Source organism: Ranitomeya imitator, chromosome 4 (genome assembly GCF_032444005.1).
Source record: "Ranitomeya imitator isolate aRanImi1 chromosome 4, aRanImi1.pri, whole genome shotgun sequence".
NCBI classification, from domain to species: domain Eukaryota; kingdom Metazoa; phylum Chordata; class Amphibia; order Anura; family Dendrobatidae; genus Ranitomeya; species Ranitomeya imitator.
The window spans coordinates 387,586,235-387,604,093 of record NC_091285.1 but is presented as its reverse complement, the minus strand read 5'-3'; the positions used below and the strand labels follow the sequence as shown (position 1 = coordinate 387,604,093).

General features: G+C 37.9%; 1 protein-coding gene across 50 annotated transcripts in view; it reads left to right on the top strand.

The window, feature by feature from the left end:
* Nucleotides 1-17,859, top strand: part of CELF2 (CUGBP Elav-like family member 2) — a 671,263-nt gene that overhangs the window by 57,624 nt on the left and 595,780 nt on the right. The window lies entirely within an intron of this gene.

Sequence of the window (17,859 nt, the reverse complement as noted above, 5' to 3'; positions counted from 1 at the left end):
GACGTGACGGCTGGTAATGAAAAGGTTAAATGAATAAATAATGACCCACATGAGGAAGACGCAGGTGAAGATGAGGTCATGCCGGGTATTGGCTTTCACCGTAACACTTCATTGTGTGTTCATCATCTGGTCTTACACAGGTGAAATATATACTGTACAACTACGAGCGCCCGAAGTTCCGGGTTCTCCATTTGGGTCATCTCACCGCAATATAACCTTCCCTTAGGTTCCAGAAGAGAAGTTTGGGTTTGTTATTTCGACGTTCACACTAGTTCCTTCTCCGATAGTTTACGCGGATGGCCCACCAGCATCAATTAGAGAGTATATGAATCATTCCTTGTGTTTTTGTCAGTTTGTTTCATTATATTATTACAATTTTCATCATTTTATCTCGTTAGCAAATGACACTGAGAAAGCTGCCATTAAAGGAAAGAGAATAAAAAGCGTCATCGCAGACTTCCTAAACTGGTTAGACAGGGCTTTCAGTGTTGTCAATGCCTTACAGCTTATAAGAACAGTTATCATTCTCCAAACCGTTATATTCCTATGGCAAAGCGAATGTTCTTTATAGCCGCAGTGCTTTAATGTGTACGTCAGATGGCATGAGTATTATTATTTGTAACAGTCTTTTTCTGTGCAGGATTCTTCAAATGTTGTTTATCACAAGGGTTGTTTTTTTGTCCGCTACTGTGTACAGCTATGTTATTGTTAGTACAAGCATTACGATTTAATGAGCTTCCAGTGACATTTACACACCGTTGTGACAAAATTGCTGTTTATTGCCGCAATAAAGAAACCGGATAGAAGTTAAAGTTAATATAAAGCTTGTGGAAATTACATTGATAGTGGTGGTATCAATAAACTTGTTACTTTTCATACTGGTATTAAAGGAGACAAGACACAAGGATCTCTAGGCATTATATTCTATTTGCTGTGTGCATGGGACATGATGACTTCTGTATGAAAAAAGCAAATATCAGTAGGGTGGATGAAGGTCTGACAGGTCTCTTTTAATGTGCCACATGAGAGCAAAGCATTACGCAACATTAACGTAAACGATCAAAGTAATTAGGACATGCAACAATGGACCTAAAACTATTAAGATACAATTTCATGTGAAATGTGTTGCATGCTAACTAACATGCTAATGTAGCAGAGATGACATTTTCATTTGGCTGAACTTGTGATAAAGCCTACTGTAGTAGATGGAAAAAGTAATGCAGTTCAGCATAGTTTGGCAATTCAAATTCATTCTATCGATCTATTTAGTTATCTGTCTATCTCTCCATCTGTCTATCAATCTGTCTACCTATCTACAGTGGTGCTTGAACCTTTGGGAACCCTTTAAAATGTCCCATATTTCTGCATAAATTTGACCTAACACAGTATGACATTTTCACACCTAAGTCCTAAAAGTAGATAAAGAGGACCAAATAAAATAATTGAGTAAAAATATTAGATTTTGTCATTTTTATAAATGAAGATAATGTTTGAATATCTTATGTCAATGAGTGGCAAAAGTATGCAAATCATTAGAAGTAGAAGATAACTTGAAGGTGAAAGTAGAGCGGGATGACAATCAGATGAGAGTGGATGACCTGTTTTATGTAACTATCAAAGACTAATCTTCACAATACATGTTTGTGGGAGATTATCATGACACCAACAAAAGGAGATTTATGGGGATCTCAGAAGATTACTTGTTGATGCATAAAATGCTGGAAAAGGTTACAAACTCATATCTAAAGAGTTTGAACTCCACCAAACAATAGTTAGACAGATTGTGTGCAAATGGAGGAAATTCAACACAATTTTTATCCTTCTGTAGTATAGTTAACTAACAAAGATCATTCAAAGAACAGTAATCCACAAGGTCACAAAGGAACCCAAGGAAATATTTAAGCAACTAAAGGACTCTTTCACATGAGCTAATGTTAATGTTCATAAGTCCACCATTGGGAAAACACTGAGTAACAATGGTGTTCATGGTAGGATTGCAAGGAATAAGCCTATGTTCTTCAAAAAGAATATCTGAAAGAAGGCTATTGGAGCAATATTTTGTGAACAGAGGAGACTAAATTACAGCTTTTTGGTTTTAATGAGAAGTGTTATGTTTGGAGAGAGAAAAAAAACACAAAACTATACTTTAGAGCAGTGTTTCCCAAACTCCAGTCCTCACGGACCCCACAGGTCATGTTTTCAGGATTTCCTTAGTATTGCGCAAGTAGTTGAAGTTTCATCAAGGCATCAGGAATTGTCTCACCTGTGCAACACTATGGAAATCCTGAAAACATGACCCGTGGGGTCCATGAGGACTGGAGTTTGGGAAACACTGCTTTAGAGTACAAAAATCTCATTCCATTTATGAACACATAGTGGTGGTGGTATCATGATTTGGTCCTGTCTTGCTGCATTTGGGCCAGAGCAGCTTACTACCATTGATGGAACAATGAATTCTGAATTATACCTGAAAATTCTAAAAGGAAAATGTCAAGATATCTGTCCATGAGCTGAAACTCAAGAGAACTTGACTCATGTAGGAAGACAACGACTCAAAGTACACAAGTCAGTCTAAAAAAGAATGGTTAAGAATAAAGTTGAAGTTTTGAAATGACCAAGTCAATGTCCTGGCCATAATTCCATAGAAATGTTGTGGAAGGACCGGAAGTGAGCAGCTCATGGGAGAAAACCCACCAACACAACAGAGTTGAAGCTTTTTTGTAGAAAGGAATGGGCCAGAAATTCTCTAAGGTGCAGGACTAATCAATAATTACCGAAAACATTTACATACACAGGGTTACACAAGATCCTGAAAGCAAAGGCAGGCACACTTTTGCCACTCATACACGTTTGATATTGGTTCATTCTTCTCAATACAAAAAATGACAGTCTAACAGTTTTTACTCATTTGTTTCTCTTTACTTTTAGGACTTTCGAGAAAATATGATTAAATGTATGCATAGATATGTGAATTTCTGAAGGGTTCAAAGATTTTTAAGTGCCTCTATCTATCTATCTATCTATCTATCTATCTATCTATCTATCTATCTATCTATCTATCTATCTATCATCTATTTATATAAATATTATATCTACTATCATCTATCTATATCTAGCTGTCTATCTAAAAAAATGAAAATGAGATAGTCCAATGGGCTAATTAAAGTACGCTTTTTCTTTGCACAGTCCATTGAATTGCTGCCTCTTTTTCATCTTTTATATTAGTATAATAATTGGGTCTTTGGGAGGCCTTGCACGCCAAAGCCTATCTATTTGGTGCATTTCCACTATATGATCTATCTATCTGTCTCTCTAGCCTATGATTATATATATATATATATATATATATATCTACCTATCTATAAACCATTCTATTATATTTTATTTTTTATCTTAATATTGATTTTCATTCAGATTGATTTAATCACTAGATAAAGCAAATTAATGAAACATGCCTAAATAAAAATATTTTATTTTAAAAATGCAACTTGTTTTTATTATAATATATACCTAAGAGTTCCCCATGACTAGAATATTTCCAAGCATCTACTTCTGCCAGAACTTTTTTTTCTAGCATGATTAGTTTAGGAATAATTGGATTACATACCTAATGCTATAGACTTCACACTCATAGCCTTTAAACTGCAGTGGTCACCTAAAATAAACCTCTCTAAAGAAGTTGTCCCCACACGAATGTGAACATTACACTTTGCTGATGATCCGAGTAGCTTAGAAGATATATAGCTTGAAGCAAGGCTTCATTTGTCATCTGGACACATAACTGCGCTGACAATATTTGAAGCCGGAATAATTTGTCCGTACCATTAAAGTTAGTTTGTCCACATTTTTTCCATTTCATATAACATATTTGTTATTGTTTGTACCCATTTCCATTCATAAATTGGCAGTAGAATACTTCTTAATACGCTATTATATTATAAGTGTTCTGTGCGTCTGCTGATCAGCGAAAGGTTTTAGGGATTAATTGTGGCATCATTGGGATGAGCATTGTTGACAGTAGTTGTCATCTGGATAAATGTAATTTGTACTAGGTAGACGGCGGTATGGATCATTAGATAGTTCAACGTTGGCCTTTGGATGTGACCTTTTTTTGTATCGTTAGCAAGCAAAATATAAAGAGTAATTATTTTAACAATACGTTGACTTTGAATTAGACCAATTAAATGAGATGTGGCTGTTTTCTGTCCCTTTTATTTTTTTTTTATAAAGCCATGTTATGCAATCTTGAGAAGGGTAGGCATGAAAACCTAACAAAAGAATACATATTCTTGCTAGCAAGCATTGGAAATTCCATTGAGAATTCATAATATCACATATGCACATCCTCGATATTATTTCACATTACCTAATGCTGAATAGCTTAAATACAACATTAATTATGTTATTGCCTGATTTTTTGGGGGTTATTGATAGATTAATTTAACTTCACTTTGTTTTCTTATTATATCTGCAAAACGCAGCAGATAACCTAAAAGAAAGCGAAAACCTTTTGTTATTGCACAGTATGCATGCCATGCTGCCCAAAGAGGGAACCTTTAGTCATTTATGACCGAATTATTCTTCGTGTAGACTTCCTTAGGCATGAAGGAGTAGTTTATTTCTTATATGTACCATTTATAAGAAATATATAATATTTATATACACACACACACATATATATATACAGTATATATATATATCTATATATATATATATGCACAAACATATATACATATATAATCTATATACAGTATATATATATATATATATATATATATATAGTATGCAAAGGATAGCGGAATTTATTACCTAAATTGTTGAGGCTTTCATGTTGCCAAGCACTAATATGATATGTGTCAATGAAATTCTATAGGTTTATGTGCAGTACTATATGCCTCCTGTATAATAGTGACATATTGATGAGCTGGGCCAGTTGACATATTCAGCTTTTCTAGAGCTATATGTATTGAATTTTTTGCCAATGTGGTCTGAATAAACATTATGGGACGTTATTCTTGGCATACAGTATATGTACACGGTCTTTACTGAAGAATTATAAAGTACTGTTGAATAGGAAGTAGTCTTAATATCGCCATTGTTGACTAACTAATGCAATGCAGCTGATGCTCGGTATTATGCGATTTGTTAGATTATACTTACCGTAAATTGCTTGCTTGGCATTGGGAGAAGTTGCATAGAGCTTGTGCAGGTGTTTACGTATGTATTCAGTGTGAACCATGAGCTTATTTCTAGGGCCTTTCACCATCGGTTCTCAGACAAGAGCAGGAATATTGGAGCATTTTAACTTTCCCAAACCAAGCGTAGTAAATTCAGTGGTATTGCATGCAGCTGTTCACTTCCGAAAAAGCTACAAATTATTTCCCCCCACACTTGCAGATTTTCAAGCTTATATTTATGATGAGCAGGTTCACAGATAAATATCATCAACTGAGCTTTGATTTACTACACAACAGCCTGGCAAATTTGTGGGAACAACGGATGTTTTTAATGACCAGCTGTTCCTGGTACTCATGTACTGTTCTGTAGACGCAGTGCAATATTTGTAATATTGTGAGGAAGACATAATGAGAAGGTAATGAAATGCTTATACTTGGCTATAAATGATATTTGTTAATTGCATGAGCTATGTTTCATATTGATAATAACCAGGACATGATATAGTCAGAGCCGGCAGTCGCTTACGCAATCAGGATTGGAGTCAAATGTATTGAATACAAAAGTAAAAAAAAACTCAGTGGATGCTATGTCCGAGCTGGTGTCAGTGGTGGGGATAAGTAGCATTTCCCTTCAGTAGGAGTTTACATTTGTTTTACTGACCATTATAGTGTTGAACTTCACAGAGCATGAAAGGTACATACTGAAATCTCTCCCTTAGGCACCAAGAGACCGTGTCCATCCTTTTGGCAACAGCTTTTTTGGATGAGGTCAGCAATATGTTTGATAATTTATTCTTACTTATTATTATTAAGTAATATTTCTAGTGTATAGCCAATAAAATAATGTTTGTAAGATTATTTAGGTCTTGTTCGTTTTTGACTACTTGTAACAAATGTTCATATCAAACTTTCAATTTGTATAATTATTTGGCCCCTGAAACACAAGAAAACAAAGCAATTTGGCCAAATTGAAAAGAAAATGAAAATAGTCCTCCAAGAGTCCAACTTGGGCCTAGAGAAGTCACTACTAAGAGTATCGTAGATATGCTTGCACCTTCTTAGCAGCTTCTTCGTCTTTATGGGTTTTCGCATTGAGCGATTTGCATTTAAAGTGTGTTGTTCTTCATCTATGAGTGAAGAAAAGGGAATGTAGAGTCTAAGGATGTTCAATAACAGAGGTCTGTCTTGATATATGTAATTCTTCACTCAAGGAAAACTGTTGTAATTCCCTCTCGCTTGTGAAGATAGTTCTGTTTTTATTTCTAGATAACATGTTATAGAAAAGTGATGATGGTTTTTGACCAGCTCAAGTACATATCTGCCAAGTACAAGTCATTGTACTGCTGTATATTATAAGGAGGTAAAGATTAGGAAGGACATGAGGCATCTTCAGGAATGTGTAGTTGAATGTGTTTTTCTTGTGGAATAATTTGGAATATCTATTGTTTTATTTTTTTTTTCAATAACCATGGCAGATTTGCTGACTGATCCTATTAACTCAGTTCATCAGTTTACATTAGTTGTTATTAGTTCCCATATAATCAGTGTTATTACACGGTTCATTACGATATGCATTTTTTATTGAGATCAGTAAGGATTGAAAAAAAGGCAACCTGATGCCCTATTAAATTTAGTACTTGCACAGGAGCACTGAGATTTATGCTTTTCATTATGTTTTTCATTTTCACTGGACATTTTTATTTAGCATTTAAAGGATTATCTAGGATTTTTCGCAAATGGTTTAAGGCCAGAAATGTCTTAAAATAATAAACGAACCATTACAAATTGAATCCGATGCAAGTCCACTGGTCCCAATGAGTGTGTTGATGTGATGACATCACATCCGCCAGTAACATGATTGCTTTATCCAATCACTGGCCTCAGTGGTCATGTACCATAAATGCTAGCGCCACTGCTGAGGCAAATTGTTGACTGCAGCGATCTTGTTAATAATGGGCATGACATCATGAAAGGAGAGGTGAGGAGCAACACAGCGGTAGTAATTAATCCAAATCAGTGAATAAGTAATTAATGGTTATTTTATTATTGTACCACATATTCTTCCTTTGTTATTGAAAAAGTCTAGCGCAAACCCTTTATCCATTGGGAAAAATGTACCTTGTATTCTGAGCAGATTTTGACTGGCAGGTATTTGAGCCAAGTTATTATAGCATTTCATTTACTGTATGACAGATACAACAGGTGCTGGTCACGAAATGAGCCTTGCTCTGACGTGCGCTCCATAAATTATTCTAATTGATCCCCTTTTAAATAACTGCCTACAAAATAACAACTGCCTGCAAAATAACTGAACATAAACATTTTTTGTGTTAATTTTTATATTTTTATTATATTCCAGTCATTAGAACTACATAATATATAATCCAATTACCTTATATTTTGTACTGTTTGTAGAGCTATGTTCCATAATGATGTTTGCACTAGTATACATTTTTGTGGATAATATATGTTAATTAGTAATGAGCAATAAAAAGTACTAATTAGTCATCAAAAATAGCTATTAATGTTGTACTGCAACTCTATAATTGTAATCTGCGTTGCTTAACTTTAGTTCTCAAATCCCCCCAACAGCTTAGACTTTAAGGGTTTCCTACTGAGAGAACACCTGTGGCAGTTAAGTGAAGCATTGACCCCAATTAAATCGGCAATGCAGTATGACCTGTGAGGGTCACTAGTATACTGGAGTTAAGTAACACCAATGCAAAGAATGTAACTAGGGTATGTGCCAGTATGCATTAACTCACTCTGTAAATATATCCCTTCCAACTCCTTTAGTCCTCAGCCTCGTGAGTGAACATTGGTTGAAGGTCTTCTCTAGTTATTCCTTAAATCACAAATAAAGGTCATTTTGTCTGGATGGCACATTTTGCCAAGTTCAAAAATGTACATATTACATGCATTGAGTTGATGCAACAAAAGTATGTTAATCTCCTATAGAACAAAAAAGCTAAAGTTCCACAAGTTTTTCAGCTTGTCAACTAGAAAGTATTGGTTCCTTTTAAATTAATCTATCAGAAGAATTTCCCAACACCCAAGCTATTTTTATACAACTTTGAAGATAATTCCACCATTACATGACTAGTCCGTTCTTCTATTTCTGAGAACTTGACTTGATATGCATCTGAGGCTTTAGATCTGAAACCTCTGTCACTCCAGCTCTATCCCAACCCAGCGCTGACTGCTCCTGCTTGACTCACAGCTCCTTTGCCTGAAGTCACATAGCATAGAAGCTGTCAGTCAAAGAGGAGTATTTAGTGCTTCGCAAAGAATAGAGCTGGAGTGAAAGAGGCTTCAGATCAGCTATAGTCCTTCAGCCTTATTCGCACATTAATTTAAACGCTGATTTCTCAGTAATGAAGGAATGGGCTTGCCTTGTAAATGTGTGGCACCCTTAAATTATGCATTGATCTCAACATTTTTTTAGCGGGTATGAAGCCAACTGTAGGTCAACAATTGTGCTATAAGTTGTGGCAGAAAATAGCTCACAGTCGGCGTGGATTTAATTTTTTTTGGCCAAAGATGCAACAGACTTAATGAGTCACGGGCATCCTAATGTAGTTGGTGGATCTTACACCAGGAAGTTTCTGTTTAAAACTGGCTTTTAAAATGCTAGTCTTAGTAAATGTCCCACAGTTCATTCTCCTTTAGAAGCTTCTTTCAACTTCTGCTTGACAATATCAGAGAGCTGATTTGCATACTATCTCCTAATGAGCAGCTATATAAGTCTCCATACACCAGCTGGATCCCATCAATGAGAGCCAGTGTTCAATACAATATATTAAGTATTCAAGAATTGAGTGATTCATCTGTGACCGTTGGTGTTTGATGGGGATCCATATATAGTTGGCTGCCTTTTCATACAGTTGTGGTTGAAAGTTTGTGAACTTTTCAGAATTTACATATTTCTGCATAAATTTGACTTAAAACTACCTCAGATATTCACACAAGTCTTAAAGGTAGATAAAGAGAACCAACTTAAATAAGTCAAAAATATTAGACTAGACCTGCTTGAAAATCTTATATGGTTTTGGGTCAAATATATGCAAAGGTTCTGTAAGGTTCACAAACTCACAAGCATTCAATCACCACTGTAAATTTTACTTTAAAGCAGTTATTTATCTTTTTATAAGGTTTGGTTAGAAATCCCCATTATCTAATCACAGGCTAATTGTAAAGTGGAGGTCATGGTATGTTACAAGTGCAGTTGTTCCATTCTGTAACATTTGACGATTAGACTGAGCTCTCTGGGGTATTACAGAAGGCTTTACCTTATAGAACAGTGTTCAATACGTCCAGTGGGACAATCATTCCTTTGTTTTGGCACATGGGATGAAGTAATTGTTTCTCAGAACTAAAGCTGAAGAAAACAGGAAAAATGTAACGCACAAGGAAGAACATATCTGATAAAGCATTACTGTCAATACATGGACACTTATAAAAGCTTAAATTTGGGTTCCATTGGATTCTGAACAGTGTTTCACATCTCTTATTTTTCTTTAAAAATCTAGAATCCATTGGCAAATTATTTATTAGATTTATAATTTATTCTGCAGTCTTGTACGGTGTTTATGGTTGTAGTATATGCATTGTGTTACACTTCCTATGTTAGAAAACTCTATTTTAGTCAATGATTCTTTCAAAGTAGGTTAGTCCTGCAAATGAAAAATTAGATGTGACATTTGGTGCAACCGTAATTTAATGAACCATAATGAGACAACTAGAAAACTCTTATGTATCGTATATGGATTTACTCGTCAAGTTTTTTTTAATGAAGCACTTGGATTAACTAGTCCTGATATAGAAAACTTATTTTTATTGATAGATTGGTCAGCATTCATTTTAAGAAATAACATTAATGGTCTATTCAAGAACTGGCCATAAATGTATGATTTTTGCATGTTAAATCACCCTGGATCCTCACCGGTAAGGTAACATGGCTCCCAGTTAAATAGATATTGGCATATATTGTGCCATATAAAGCCAAATGGACAAGAGTGGCATTGTGTGAAATACTATAGTGGAGTTCCAATCATGAGAAGCGCCAGAGATGTAATAAGCTTTTGTCATAGACATAACAGACGAACCTTAATTTGTAACGATTGGACATTAAGCATGATTGATTGTGGACTCAGAATCAATGATCGGTTTGTTAAAGTATCCCACAGTGAAATGTTATTAAGGGTTACGCACTGCAGTACTGATCAATAAGGACTCAAAATGTAAAGGCAATGCAACAAATATATAAATGATGACCTCAGTGACTTCTACAATTGTACATGTGCATTGGCATCATATTGGCATGTTTAGTTATACAGTGTTAGGGTTGGCGGAACGCACCGAGTATACATATATATATATATGTATATATGTATAAATAGGTGCGTTCGCAACCCAGGGTCCACCGTGCAGGAGAGGAACCTGCTGCTGGCAAATGGCGACACTATATGGCTGTATAAGCGAGCTCTATTAACTCCACAGAGTCGCTAGAAATAAGATGCTGTGCCCTGTTTGCGTCACAGGGGAACACAGCTAACTGCTGAGCTGACGGCAATCAGTGGTCACGCACCCAGAAAAGCATACAAACACCCCTCACCGGAGGTGCCGGTATTCTAGGGGCTTATTTCATCCGAGTTCCTGAACACATACATGCAAACTCCTCACCGGGGGTGCCGGTATTCTAGGGGCTTATTTCAGCCGGGTCCCTGAATACACACATATAGGCGCAACCACAAATAACAAGCTCATGACGTGAGGTGATACTAGTGCATGACGTGAGGTGATACTAGCACATGGCCGTGCAGCCATGCAAACCTTTTCTAGCTGCAGCAGCTTCAGGACCTTCCTAGGGAACCAATGGAAGATGCTACAGTACCTGAGCAACTGCAGGACCTTCCTAGAGGACCAGTGATAGCTGCTGTAGTATCTGAGCATGTGACTCATTTTCTGATGAAAAAAATCCATCCCTTTAATTCAAGTGGATGCTATTTGTAAAATAACGGTAATCCGTGTTGGATCACCTTAATGTTTATTAATATGCATTGCTCAAGAACCAGTGTGAAATATTTTAATTAAGTAATTAGTTGTGTTACGGCTCTATACTCTAATGTTAAACTAATATTTCGTCATAACTAGGGTTCGACCAAACTTTAGTCCAAAGCTCTCTCCGGGTAACATAGTAACATAGTAAGGCCGAAAAAAGACATTTGTCCATCCAGTTCAGCCTATATTCCATCATAATAAATCCCCAGATCTACGTCCTTCTACAGAACCTAATAATTGTATGATACAATATTGTTCTGCTCCAGGAAGACATCCAGGCCTCTCTTGAACTGTACCCGAACTCTATTGAAATCAATGAGGACCCTAACCTTGGAGCTGCAAAATCTACCCCTGTCCTCCCCGAACTCCCAAACTGTAAAACAGGAGAAGCCCCATGTTCGGAGTTCAGCATCGGACACTAGGTGCTGGGTACGAACTCCGAACTTTACAGTTTGGGTTCTCTCATCCCTACTCATGGCCCCTTCTCAGGATCCCTCTAGCGTCTGCATGGCCTTTTCCACATTAAGTTTCTATACAACAGCCTGTTGTTCAGCTGTAATCTGTTAGTCGTGAATGATTTCTCTGTCTTGGGACACTAAGGTCACTTGTTCACATGTATATGCAGAGCACATGTTTCCATAAGCTCTGGTCACGTGGTTTTATTTTTTATGCTTCCCGGTCATATGCCTTCACACGCGTTTGGTTAAATAATGAGCATCACTCACCATACATGACATACCGAACACTTGAAATAGACCGGCATTCATCCTGCTGTTATGGAAACACACATCTATTAAATGTTAGTTGCTTCAGCAATAAAAAAAGGGAAAAATAATATAAAAAAATCCCATTGTTTTGGGCATTGAATTACCTTTTTTTGTTGTTTTATTGTAAACCACAAATCACGGTTTATTTCTTTCCATTGACTCTAGCAGTGTAATATTCTTATTTAATGTGTTATTTTATATTAAATAAGATTGCTGTAATTTTTCCCTGTTCATGAATATTTGCAGAGGTTATTGCATGAAAAGTGGAGAATAACAATCATAAAGATGCTGTGGACGGAATTTTGCAATATTATAATGTTACTATTTTTTTTTTCATTTCTAATGGTTACATTTGCTGCCTTTTCACTTGCAGTTTATCGGAACTCACCTAGTGCTACATAGAATATTATCTGCTTGAATTGCCATCACTTTAGCCAGAATATAAGCTTTGTTGTTTAAGGTGCGATTGGAGTGAATTTTCCATGCCCCATTTGTACATTGTTTTCTCGCTAGTCATGCAAGTATTATCTATAATTACATTTTCAAGCCAGTACAAATAGTAGGCTTTGTGGAAAAAAAACATACATAATGGAATGCAATTGCTTAAATTATACAATATGTATGTGTTCATGTCCCAAATCCTCATCTAAATGCCTTCCCTTAAGTTCCAGCGCCATGTGTTTGTCATTTAAAATGCATTGAATATTGCAATAATGATACCTCTGTGTCATTGGGCATGGGCTGGTGGCATGTATAAATGGCAGGGTTCAGAGCATTATCTGCCTATAGTGACCAATGATTTGGAGAGAGCGCACCAACTTTTGTTTTATAATTTTTTAAATTTTTTTGTGTATGTCTGTTTAGGAAGCCACAGTTGATATTTTCTATCTTTTATGACCTTCAGTTATAGCTTTTTATTGACCAGTGACATTGTCACGCGTTGATAATATTGTGGTTGTAATTTCCTAACAAGTTCAGAATGACTTAGCTATGTGACTCTGCAATCCCCCATTGCAACACTACAAGTATTATAAGTTGTACATGGCAAGTGGGGGGCTTTTCTAGAACTTTCCTTTCAGGAGCTTTAAAGGAATCTTTCCCCAGGTTTTCGAAATTTAATCCGGAAGAGAGTCTGATTCCTGCAATGTGTCACTTACTGGGCTGAGTTTTGCTGTTTCAATACAATTGGTGTTTTATCAGCAGGAGGTTATCACAACAGGGCAAACTGGTCCCATGCCTACTAGTCCAACCACGCCCCCACAACAGATTAGCAGCTTTCTGTCAATATACAATTTATATAGAAAGCTGTCAATCAGTGGTGTGGTGGGGTTACACAGGGTTCAACATTTTGAGATCTGCAAGATCTGCAGCATTGAAAACTGAGTCAATCACAACTGAAGCACCCAGTCAAGTAAATGATACATCACTGGAATCTCGGTCTCTGTCTCTACATCGTGCTTCTCTCAAATTACGTTTGAAAAATCTGCCATGGGCATTTTCCGTTTTTTCATTTTAGTTTTTTCATCCCCTTTTTCCAAGAGCCATGAGGCTTATAAGGCTTGTTTTTTTGCGGGGCAAGTTGTACTTTTGAATGGTGCCATTGATTTTACCATCTGGTGTACTGGACCACGGGAAAAACACTGCTAGTATGGTGAAAATGCAAAAAAAAGTGCAATTCCACAATTGTTTTTTGGGTTTTTTATTTACCGTGTTCACTATATGGTAAAACTGACCTGGCAATAGGATTCTCCAGGTCATTACGAGTACGCATATACCAAACATGCATTGCTTATTTTTGTATTTATGTGGTGAAAAAAATATCAGAAATTTGTATGACAAAATATTTTTGCATTTGTCACTATTTTCTTACTAGATGGTGGCCCGATTCTAACCCATCGGGTATTCTAGAATATGTATTTATGTATGTATATAGCAGCCACATAGTATATAGCACAGGCCACGTAGTATATAGGAGCCATGTAGTGTATAGCAGGGGTGTCAAACTGCATTCCTCGAGGGCTGCAAACAGGTCATGTTTTCAGGATTTCCTTGCATTGCACAGGTGATAATTTAATCACCTGCAGAGAATGATTCCAGCACCTTGTGCAATGCTAAAGGTACCGTCACACTTAGCGACGCTGCAGCGATACCGACAACGATCCGGATCGCTGCAGCGTCGCTGTTTGGTCGCTGGAGAGCTGTCACACAGACAGCTCTCCAGCAACCAACGATGCTGGTAACCAGGGTAAACATCGGGTAACTAAGCGCAGGGCCGCGCTTAGTAACCCGATGTTTACCCTGGTTACCATCCTAAAAGTAAAAAAAAACAACCACTACATACTTACCTACAGCCGTCTGTCCTCCAGCGCTGTGCTCTGCACTCCTCCTGCTCTGGCTGTGAGCACAGCGGCCGGAAAGCAGAGCGGTGACGTCACCGCTCTGCTTTCCGGCTGACTGACGCTCACAGCCAGAGCAGGAGGAGTGCAGAGCACAGCGCTGGAGGACAGACGGCTGTAGGTAAGTATGTAGTGGTTGTTTTTTTTTACTTTTAGGATGGTAACCAGGGTAAACATCGGGTTACTAAGCGCGGCCCTGCGCTTAGTTACCCGATGTTTACCCTGGTTACCAGTGAAGACATCGCTGAATCGGTGTCACACACGCCGATTCAGCGATGTCTGCGGGGAGTCCAGCGACGAAATAAAGTTCTGGACTTTCTTCCCCGACCAGCGACAGCACAGCAGGGGCCTGATCGCTGCTGCCTGTCACACTGGACGATATCGCTAGCGAGGACGCTGCAACGTCACGGATCGCTAGCGATATCGTCTAGTGTGATGGTACCTTAAGGAAATCTTGAAAACACGCACGGTTTGAGGCCCTCGAGGAATGCAGTTTGACACCCCTGGTGTATAGCAGACAAATACTATGTGGCCTGTGCTATATACTATGTGGCTGCTATATACATACATATTGTAGAATACCCAATGCGTTAATACAGGCCACGCAATATATAATAGTGGCCACGCAGTATATAACACAGCCACGTACTATATAACAGCCCACGCAGTATATAGCAGCCACGCAGTATATAACACAGGCGACGTAGTATATAACACAGGCCACGCAGTATATAACACTGGCTACGCAGTATATGACAGTGGCCACGTAATATATAGCACAGCCCACGCAGTATATAGCACAGCCCACGGAGTATATCACACAGCCCACATAGTATATAACACTGCCTATGTAGTATATAGCAGCCACGTGTGGGCACCATATCCCTGTTAAAAAAAAATTAAAATAAAAAATAGTTATATACTCACCCCCTAGGATCCACCGAAGCTCCTGCGATACACGCGCGGCTGCCGCCATCTTCCGTTCCCAGGATGCATTGCGAAATTACCCAGATGACTTAGCGGTCTCGCGAGACCGCTAAGTCTTCTGGGTAATTTCGCAATGCATCGCCGGGAACAGAATATGGCGGCCGGCGCGAGTGGCTCGGCGGACTACGGAGGGTGAGTATAGCAGGTTTTTTTGTATTTTTATTATTTTTAACATTACATTTTTTTACTATTGATGCCGCATAGGCAGCATCAATAGTAAAAAGTTGGGGACACACAGGGTTAATAGAAGCGGTCACGGAGTGCGTTACCTGCGGCATAACGCGGTCCGTTACTGCCGGCATTATCCCTGTGTTAGCGGTGACTGGAAGGGAGTATGCGGGCACCAGTCACTGACTGCGGGGAGTAAGGAGCGGCCATTTTCTTCCGGACTGTGCCCGTCACTGATTGGTCGTGGCTGTTTTGCCGCAACAAATCAGCGACTTGGATTTCCATGACAGACAGAGTCCGCGACCAATCAATATCCGTGACAGAAAGACAGACAGAAGGACAGACAGAAAGACGGAAGTGACCCTTAGACAATTATATAGTAGATACTCGTAAAGTTCTTAGTTTTGAGGATATTGGGCTGTGTGATGGCTTATTTTTTTGTGCCCTGAGCTAACGTCTTTATTGATACTATTTTGGGGTTGATTTAATGTTTTAATCACCTCTTATTGAATTTTATTGCAATGTTATGACTACAAAAAAACAATTCTGGCATTTCGATTTTTTTTTCTCAATACGCCGTATACCGATCTGATTAATTTATTTTATATTTTGGTAGATTGGACATTTTTGAACACAGCTATACCAAATATGTGTATATATATTTTTTAATTGTTTTATTTTCAATGGGGTAGAAGGAGAGCAATTTGAACTGATTCTCATGCTGATCAGTGACTTGCCCATAGTCTGGAACATTTACAGCATAGATTTCTCTGGACTAAGACATCGGATAACAAGTATAAAACTATAATTTTATTCAGCTTCCTATGACCTACATGCCCATGTAGACGGCTTAGTAGAGCTGATCCTACTGACAGATTCCCTTTAAATATTTCTTGCAAATTCTGTACAATGTGATGCCCATACCCTTGATTCTTGCAGCTCTTCTTCTGCTTTTTGCTCAAATACAATTACCGTATTTTTCTAACTATAAGACACACTTTTGTTCATCATTGAGCCATGCTCGAAATCTTCAGCGGTCATTTTCCTGAAGCCCACCACCGGGAAATCAATGTACAGAGCGGGGACTGCGCTTTTGCCTCACAGTTGACATTTTCTTGACACCCAGGGCCCGCAGCATCACCCAACTCCTGCCACCACCGGCTTCCTGCAGCAGCGACCCTGCCTCCTGTGACCCCACTCCACCGCCGCCTCCCCCGGTAAGCTAAAGTCGGACTATAAGATGAGCTCCATTTTAACATTACATTTTTTTTCCTATTTTCCAACCAAAAATTTGGGGTGCGTCTTATGGTCCGTTGCGTCGTATAGTCCAAAAAATACGGTATGTGTGATATTTTGTGCTGGTTGATGGTAATATTCGGAGTGTAGCATTGGATGCTTATGCGGTACCTGACACAATTCTTAAATAGTATTGTGTTTATACCGTGCAGTAAAATCAGCATACAATTATCTATTTTTGACTTATGTGTAGGAATTATATGGAGTAATCCGCTGTGAAATTGATGAAATATGAATTGTATGCATTTGAACTCCCGAGGGTGGTTACTACTCAACGACTTGTATTTGTTTATGTATATATTGTCCAATAATCATTCTGTGATCTAGCATGTGCCCGATAACCACCTTATTATTTATGTACCAAGTGTGTGGCCTAATTACAGTAAGTGCTAAGATGTTGGCAGATAATCCTTAAGGATTCAATGATAAAGAAGGTATCTATATCACAGCAAGTTGGCAAGCAAGATTAGACAGGCAACACCTACTTTGCAACATTGGTAGATGTCCTCTCCCAAGTATTAATTAGGAATGTTTGAGTGAAGTGCCATCCACAAGCTGGTGTGAGTCTGATAGGATGATAGAATTCACTGATTGTTGCCACTAGGAACCATCACAATAATGGTCTACTTTATTGCAGCCTGTGTTCTGTGAATGGATATTGCAACAGTATGTTGTCTTAAATCCAAACTGTAGCTCCAAAGTGTTCCTACCAGCAATGGGTTCCACTTTTACTTTATGAGAATGATAAAAATCGTCACTACTGCTATTTGATTGCACGTAAGCTAGTAATGCTAAAGATTTCTATGCTTTACATTCACTAGTAAAAGCAGAATGGTGGTTGGATTTCTGGAGAGTTACTCAGGCAGTGCTCTATGACTATTAACCTGTTTGCTTCAAATCAGCAGTTGGAAAGAAGAGGACCCATAGAAGTTCTGTATGGGGACTATTGTATTTTCTGTATTGTCCACTGGCGATACAATATACAGTTGTGATCAAAAGTTTTTATAC